The following is a 9,368-nucleotide window of genomic DNA, read 5'->3' as shown; positions in this document are numbered from 1 at the left end:
AAGGAGATAGGGGGGAGGTGGGAGGCCAGGACGAGGGCGCGCCAAAGGGGGGGTCCTACTAACACTGGGAGTAAGACTCCTCCTTTCCTAGTAGGAGTAGGAGAAGGGGGAAGGAGGAGAGAGGGGGAAAGGAAAGGGGGGCGCCGCCCCCCTCCTTGTCCAATTCGGACTAGAGGGGGAGGGGGCGCACGACCCTGCCTTGTCCGCCCCTCCTCTTCTCCTCTAAGGCCCAATAGGCCCATTACACTCCCCGGGGGGTTCCGGTAACCCCTCGGTACTCCGGCATATGCCCGAACTTGCCCGAAACACTTCCAAAGTCCAAACATAGTCATCCAATATATCAATCTTTACGTCTCGGACATTTCGAGACTCCTCGTCATGTCCGTGATCATATCCGGGACTCCGAACTATCTTCGGTACATCAAAACACATAAACTCGTAATATCGGTCATCACCCGAATGTTAAGCGTGCGGACCCTACGGGTTCGAGAACTATGTAGACATGCCCGAGACACGTCTCCAGTCAATAACCAATGGTGGAACCTGGATGCTCATATTGTCTCCTACATATTCTACGAAGATCTTTATCGATCAAACCGCATAACAACATATGTTGTTTCCTTTGTAATAGGTATGTTACTTGCCCGAGATTCGATTGTCGGTATCTCAATACCTAGCTCAATCTCGTTACCGGCAAGTCTCTTTACTCGTTCCGTAATGCATCATCCCGCAACTAACTCATTAGTCACATTGCTTGCAAGGCTTATAGTGATGTGCATTACCGAGAGGGCCCAGAGATACCTCTCCGACAATCATAGTGACAAATCCTAATCTCGATCTATTCCAACTCAATAAGTACCATCAAAACACCTGTAGAGCACCTTCATAATCACCCAGTTACGTTGTGGCATTTGGTAGCACACAAAGTGTTCCTCCGGTAAACAGGAGTTGCATAATCTCATAGTCATAGGAACATGTATAAGTCATGAAAAAAGCAATAGCAACATACCAATCGATCAAGTGCTAATCTAACGGAATGGGTAAAGTCAATCACATCATTCTCCTAATGATGTGATTCCGTTAATCAAATGACAACTCATGTCTATGGTTAGGAAACTTAACCATCTTTGACGAGCTAGTCAAGTAGAGGCATACTAGTGAGACTATGTTTGTCTATGTATTCACACATGTTTTATGTTTCCGGTTAATACAATTCTAGCATGAATAATAAACATTTATCATGATATTATGAAATAAATAATAACTTTGTTATTGCCTCTAGGGCATATTTCCTTCAGTCTCCCACTAGCACTAGAGTCAATAATCAAGATTACATAGTAATGATTCTAACACCCATGGAGTCTTGGTGCTGATCATGTTTTGCTCGTCGAAGAGGCTTAGTGAACGGGTCTGCAACATTCAGATCCGTATGTATCTTGCAAATCTCTATGTCTCCCACCTGGACTTGATCCCGGATGGAATTGAAGTGTCTCTTGATGTGCTTGGTTCTGTTGTGAAATCTGGATTCCTTTGCCAAGGCAATCGCACCAGTATTGTCACAAAAGATTTTCATTGGACCCGATGCACTAGGTATGACACCTAGATCGGATATGAACTCCTTCATCCAGACTCCTTCATTCACTGCTTCCGAAGCAGCTATGTACTCCACTTCACACGTAGATCCCGCCATGACGCTTTGTTTAGAACTGCACCAACTAACAGCTCCATTGTTCAATATAAACGCGTATCCGGTTTGCGATTTAGAATCGTCCAGATCAGTGTCAAAGCTTGCATCAACATAACCATTTACGATGAGCTCTTTGTCACCTCCATAAACGAGAAACATATCCTTAGTCATTTTCAGGTATTTCAGGATGTTCTTGACCGCTGTCCAGTGATCCACTCCTGGATTACTTTGGTACCTCCCTGCTAAACTAATAGCAAGACACACATCAGGTCTGGTACACAGAATTTCATACATGATAGAGCCTATGGCTGAAGCATAGGGAACATTTTTCATTTTCTCTCTATCTTCTGTAGTGGTCGGGCATTGAGTCTGACTCAACTTCACACCTTGTAACACAGGCAAGAACCCTTTCTTTGCTTGATTCATTTTGAAATTTTTCAAAACTTCATCAAGGTATGTGCTTTCTGAAAGTCCAATTAAGCGTCTTGATCTATCTCTATAGATCTTGATGCCCAATATCTAAGCAGCTTCACCGAGGTCTTTCATTGAAAAACTCTTATTCAAGTATCCTTTTATGCTATCCAGAAATTCTATATCATTTCCAATCAACAATATGTCATCTACATATAGTATTAGAAATGCTACAAAGCTCCCACTCACTTTCTTGTAAATATAGGCTTCTCCAAAAGTCTGTATAAAACCATATGCTTTGATCACACTATCAAAACGTTTATTCCAACTCTGAGAGGCTTGCACCAGTCCATAAATGGATCACTAGAGCTTGCATACTTTGTTAGCACCTTTCAGGTCGACAAAATCTTCTGGTTGCATCATATACAACTCATCTTCCAGAAATCCATTCAGGAATGCAGTTTTGACATCCATTTGCCAAATTTCATAATCATAAAATGCGGCAATTGCTAACATGATTCGGACATACTTGAGCATCACTACGTGTGAGAAAGTCTCATCGTAGGCAACCCCTTGAACTTGTCGAAAACCTTTCGCAACAAGTCGAGCTTTGTAGACAGTAACATTACCATCCGCGTCGGTCTTCTTCTTGAAGATCCATTTATTCTCGATGGCTTGCTGAGGGAGTCCCGGATTAGGGGGTGTCCGGATAGCCGGACTACCATCATCGGCCGAACTATCATCGGCCGGACTATCATCATCATCGACCGGACTCCAAGACTATGAAGATACAAGATTGAAGACTTCGTCCCGTGTCCGGATGGGACTTTCCTTGGCGTGGAAGGCAAGCTTGGCGATACGGATACGTAGATCTCCTACTATTGTAACCGACTCTATGTAACCCTAGCCCTCTCCGGTGTCTATATAAACCGGATGGCTCTAGTACGTAGGACACAACAACAACAACCATTACAATCATACCATAGGCTAGCTTCTAGGGTTTAGCCTCCTTGATCTCGTGGTAGATCCACTCTTGTAAACATCCACAATATCAATATCAATCAAGCAGGACGTAGGGTTTTACCTCCATCAAGAGGGCCCGAACCTGGGTAAAACATCGTGTCCCTTGTCTCCTGTTACCATCCGCCTAGACGCAGAGTTCGGGACCCCCTACCCGAGATCCGCCGGTTTTGACACCGACATTGGTGCTTTCATTGAGAGTTCCTCTATGCCGTCACCGATAGGAAGGATGCCTCTTCCCGTCTTCAAGGACGGCATCTTCGCCGATGGAGCCTTGGCCGCCGGCCAAACTATCCGGCTAGGAGGTTTTCTTATGACCGCCTGTCCGGCCACCGCTTCAACAATGACCTCTCATGTCATCGAGAGCAATCTTCATGTCAACTCGGAATTCGCCAAGCAGTTAGATCCAGCAGAGCTCTCATCTGTAAACGAACTCTTGGATCGGATCGCCGCCCTGGGAGTCGCTACGGACTACAATCGGATCGGGCTTAAAACCGATCTGAGAGAGATTAACTCTCCCCAGGTTACCCACCACGTCACGGTGGTAGAGGAACATCGCAACGATCCTTCTCCCATATTGAAAACTAGTCGTGTCTGGGCTACCGAACCCTCCATGCCGGATTCCTGCGGAGGAGCGGATTCCGATCAAGCACTGAACATAAAGTCAGGCATCGGACCGGACTCGTTGGACAACGTTCCACTTTCCAAGCTTCCAAATTCGGAAACTTCTCGGCCCTTGAGCCTCGAGATGGGTAGGGTCCCGGACTCAGTTAGGCCCGCCCGTCCAGATATATGCGATCTATCTCTAATCCGGCAAGAGCCAGCCGAAACAGTACATCATTACTGGGCCAGATTCCTCCTGGTCATGGACCGGATAAAGGACTGCCGAGAGGAAAACCCAATCTCGATCTTTTGCAACAATTGCACGGACAAGGGAATCTTGAACGCCGTCAGCCATCGTGAAATCACGCGTTTCGCCGACTTGGCATCCATAGTGCGAAAGTACTGTGCCATAGAAAGTTTCCGGAAAACCGAAGATAGGTTTTGGGATAATCCGGCCCCGAACATAGCCCCAGTCCGCAACAAAAGGGTGCATTACACTCAGGCACCAAGTACACGAACCAAAAAACAGAAGCCCCTTAAAGGGAACGGAACCGTACTGGAGGGATGGCTCAGCAAACCCTGTACAATTCACAGTACCAAGGGCGCCACCCCAACACATAGCCTTCGTGCATGTTGGATATTACGGCAGGTGGCCAAAAGTGGTGAGGAGCTTCTAGCCCCGCGAAACCACACCAACAATACCGGTACGGTATCAACCGTCTTCGAGACTTTCGCATCAAACAATCTGCGGAAACGAACGATCCACAGCCTTGCCGAAGTCTACCAAGTAGCAACAACAAATCCTTGGAGCGACGCGTCCATCACCTTCAACGCTAGCGACGAACCTAAATTCTGAACAGCCCGAGCACCAGCCGCATTGGTCCTCAGTCCAATAGTGGACGGCTTTCGACTTACCAAGGTACTCATGGATGGCGGCAGCGGATTGAACCTCATTTACGAGGAAACTCTTCAAAAAATGGAAATAGACTGGAGCCGCATTGAGCGAAGCAGCACAACCTTCAGAGGAATAATCCCTAGCCGGGAAGCACGCTGCACCGGAAAAATCACACTCGATGTGGTGTTCGGCTCACCGGACAATTACAGGTCCGAAGAAATCACGTTCCAAGTGACCCCGCTCTGCAGCGGATACCACGCTATATTAGGACGAGAGGCATTCACGATTTTCCAAGCCGTACCCCATTACGGGTACATGAAGCTCAAAATGCCTGGGCCCGGCGGGATAATCACTCTCGTTAGTGATCCGGCCATAGCACTCCGCGCCGAAAACAAAACAGCCGCATTAGCCCTGGAGGCACTATCCGAAGCCCTAGCGGCAGAGGAACTCACCGCGCTACGTGCTACGGTGCACAGAGACGACGTGATACTCGATAAGTGATCCAAGTCCACCTCCTTTAAACCAGCGGACGAAATTATAAAATTCCAGGTCCACCCAACGGACCCGACAAAGACGGCCTCCATCGGGGCACAGTTGAACCCTGATGTAGACGCCGCGCAGCGAGAATTCCTTCGGGAAAATTGGGACATTTTCGCTTGGCATCCTTCAGATATGCCAGGAATCCCTCGCAGGCTGGCAGAGCATAGCCTAAACATCCTAAAAGGGTTCAAGCCAGTCAAACTGGCTCTTCGACGATTTTCCGAACCCAAAAGACAGGCAATGGGAGAAGAACTAGCCAAACTATTGGAAGCCGGATTCATCAGAGATATCAAACATCCAGATTGGCTAGCAAACCTGGTAATGGTACCAAAGAAGGACAGATCCTGGCGCCTATGTGTCGATTTCAAAGACCTAAATAAAGCCTGCCCAAAGGATCCCTTCCCCCTCCCCCGCATCGACCAAATCATCGATGCCACTGCAGGGCACGATTCATTGTGCTTCCTGGACGCATACTCCGGCTATCATCAAATCAAGATGGCAGAAGCGGATCAAGCCGCAACGGCATTCATTACTCCATATGGACCATTCTGCTTCAACACGATGCCCTTCGGACTTAAAAACGCAGTCGCAACATATCAGCGCATGATTCAGACATGTCTGGCTACCCAGATCGGCAAAACAGTAGAGGCATACGTAGACGACATAGTCGTCAAAACCAAACACGTCGAAACTCTAGTAGACGACTTGAGGGTCACATTCGACAACCTCCGAGCATATGACATCAAGCTAAATCCGGAAAAATGCGTTTTCGGCGTACCAGCCGGAAAGCTCTTGGGCTTCATTGTATCCGGTAGAGGAATTGAAGCAAATCCGGCCAAGATCCGAGCCCTATCACAGTTGGATATTCCAAAAAACCTCAAACAGATCCAGAAATTGACTGGATGCATGGCGGCTCCAGCCGCTTTATCTCCCGCCTAGGAGAAAAGGCATTGCCCCTCTATCGCCTCCTCAGGCACACCGAACACTACGAGTGGACGGATGCTTCCACTGCCGGACTCGAAGAAATAAAGGCCATATTGGCAACGAATCCGGTCCTGGCTGCGCCCAACCTGGGCGAACCTATGTTGTTATACATCGCGGCAACACATCAAGTAGTAAGCGTGGTGCTCGTCGTAGAACGAGAGACAGAAGGGCATAAATTCCCTCTTCAAAAACCAGTGTACTACGTATCCACTGTTTTAACCCCCTGCAAGTCCCGTTACCCGCACTATCAAAAGATAGCGTATGCGGTGTTCATGGCATCCCGGAAGCTCCGACACTACTTTCAAGAGTGTTCGATAACAGTGGCCTCCGAAGTACCCCTAAATGACATTATAAATAACCGCGACGCAACGGGCAGGATTGCAAAATGGGCCATTGAGCTCTTACCATTCGACATAACTTACAAACCCCGGCGAGCTATAAAGTCGCAAGTTTTGGCTGACTTTGTCGCTGAGTGGACTGAAGCCAAACTCCCTAAAGAGTACGGCGCATACTCCAATTGGATTATGCATTTCGACGGCTCCAAAATGTTGGCCGGATTGGGGGCTGGCATCGTACTAACGTCCCCAACCGGGGACAGAGTCCAATACGTACTACAGATAATGTACACGGACTCCAACAACGCACCCGAATACGAGGCCCTCTTACATGGCCTCCGGATGGCAATCTCCATGGGCATCCAACGCCTAGAGGTGCGCGGGGACTCAAACCTCGCAATATCCCAAGTAAATGGAGACTTTGACGCCAAGGATCCAAAAATGGTATCCTATCGCAACGCCGTCCTTAAAATGTCAGCTCGGTTCGAAGGACTTGAATTCCACCACGTAGCCAGAGATAATAACCAAGCGGCCGACGTATTGGCACGCATCGGCGCAAAACGTGACGCTGTCCCTCCAAATATCTTCCTGGAACGGCTGTTCAAGCCATCCGTACTATGGGAAGAGGAGTCCAGAAATAACAAACCGGAGGCAGCCGCAGAACAATCTGACATAACCGGCGATCCAGCCGATGAAACAACACCCTCAGCTCACGACATAATGGCAGTAATCGCCCCATGGACAGAGCCGTTCCTAGCCTACTTGCTTAGGCAGGAACTCCCCGAAGACCATAATGAGGCCCGCTGCATAGTCCGGCGATCTAAAGCCTACAAGGTCCATGAGGGAGAACTCTATAAGAAAAGCACAACCGGAGTCCTTCAAAGGTGTATCTCCGAAGAGGAAGGGCGAGACCTTCTGGCTGAAATTCACGCTGGACTAGGCGGACACCACGCCGCAGCCCTGGCCCTTGTAGGAAAGGCATTCCGTACAGGATTTTATTGGCCGACGGCCCGGGCAGATGCTCAGGACTTAGTCCCAAGATGCGTCAGTTGTCAGCTCTTTGCTAATCAGAGCCACATGCCACCCACCGCCCTCAAAACTATACCCATTACCTGGCCGTTCGCGGTCTGGGGGCTTGACATGGTTGGACCACTTAAAGGGGGAACCCACAAGCAAAGGTACCTATTGGTCATGGTGGATAAATTCACCAAATGGATAGAGGCCAAGCCAGTTAACGGCAGAGTCCGGACCAGTGATAGACTTTATATCTGGGGTAGTACACCGTTATGGTGTCCCCCACAGCATCATCACCGATAACGGCACGAACTTCATGACCGATGAGGTTAAATCATGGTGCAAAAATAGGGGCATCAAGCTCGATTACGCTTCAGTCTATCATCCTCAAACCAACGGTCAAGTGGAACGAGCAAATGGTCTAATAATGAGCGGCATCAAACCCAGACTAGTGCGGTCCCTTACAAAATCTGACACGCACTGGGTAGAGGAGCTCGACTCCGTACTCTAGGGGCTGCGGACAACGCCTAACCGTACTACCGGATTCACACCATTTTTTATGGTATACGGTGCAGAAGCAGTTTTGCCCTGCGACATAATTCATGACTCACCTCGAGTGCGCATGTACGAAGAAAGAGAAGCCGAGTTGGATCGGTAGGACAGCTTGGACGCATTGGAGGAAGAACGCGACATCGCCAAGGCTCGTTCCGCATTTTATCAGCAGCAGGCTCGAAGATACCAAAGCAGAGAAGTACGGGCCAAGACTTACAACGTTGGCGAACTGGTTCTACGCCTGCCGGACAAGAAAAAGGACAAGCTCAAGCCCAAATGGGAAGGCCCCATCATCATCGATAAAGTCTTGACCGGCGGAGTGTACCGTCTACGAAATACGTCAGATAACCGACTCGAGCCGAACCCATGGAACGCAGCCCGCCTCTGAAGATTCTATGCCTAGCGCCGGACTAAGAGTTCGTCCCTTTCCCCCCGTCCAAATTTTTTTTTACTTCAGCTTTCTTTTGTTTATCTTTTTCTTCTCAACCCTATTCATCAAAGCCTTAAAAGGCCTACTTGCGCATCGTTCGCGCGCAATTGATGTGCTATCCGCACTCATTATACCTGGGGGCTTCTTTACCAGAAGCTTAATTATAAGGGCTTCATGCCCAGCACATGTGTCAAGCCTCCACATGTACCTTTTATTCACCATTATATGCATCGATATGACTTAAGTTTTGGCCAAGCTGGGTTGCCTGGCTCCTGTGCTTACCCCTACGTTCCCGATTGTTCGGCTAGGAGGTAAAGGGAGCACCTCTGCAATTGTTACTGCCGGGTCAGCCGGATGTGTACCTCAGACTGGGTGAAGCCGAAAGCTAGCGTTCTTAAGGGAATATTCGGTCGGTGACTTAAAAGATGGTTTTTTATCCACTTATTTATCTGCCCCCGGATGTTTTTCTGCTTTTTTCGCAGTCCGGACATGCACTTTAGGGCATGCCACCCCCAGAGGAAAGGAACCCTTAACGGAACTATTCTCCCTAGAAGATGTTTCTTACTACCCATGTAATATAACATAACTAGTTGGGCACTTGTCTGATAAAGCACTAATGACCCCTACGCCTGGTCTCCATGCATACCCCGGTTGTTTCATAACTGAGAAGGTATTCGGACACACTCCGGACTCTAGGGTCCCAAGGTCGAAGCGAAAAGGTCGGCAAAGACAAACGATCTACAATCCGGCTAGAAGGCATTTTATATGTCATTTTATAATACGTTGTCAAATCGACTGATTGTATTCTTCCTCAATCCCGTCTAACAGGTTGTCTAATTTACAGTCCTGTTGGGAAAATTTAGCGGCCAACTCTACTTGGTCGTATACTAAACTCAC

Source organism: Triticum dicoccoides, chromosome 1B (genome assembly GCF_002162155.2).
Source record: "Triticum dicoccoides isolate Atlit2015 ecotype Zavitan chromosome 1B, WEW_v2.0, whole genome shotgun sequence".
Classification (NCBI taxonomy): domain Eukaryota; kingdom Viridiplantae; phylum Streptophyta; class Magnoliopsida; order Poales; family Poaceae; genus Triticum; species Triticum dicoccoides.
Note: the sequence above shows the minus strand (reverse complement) of the source record.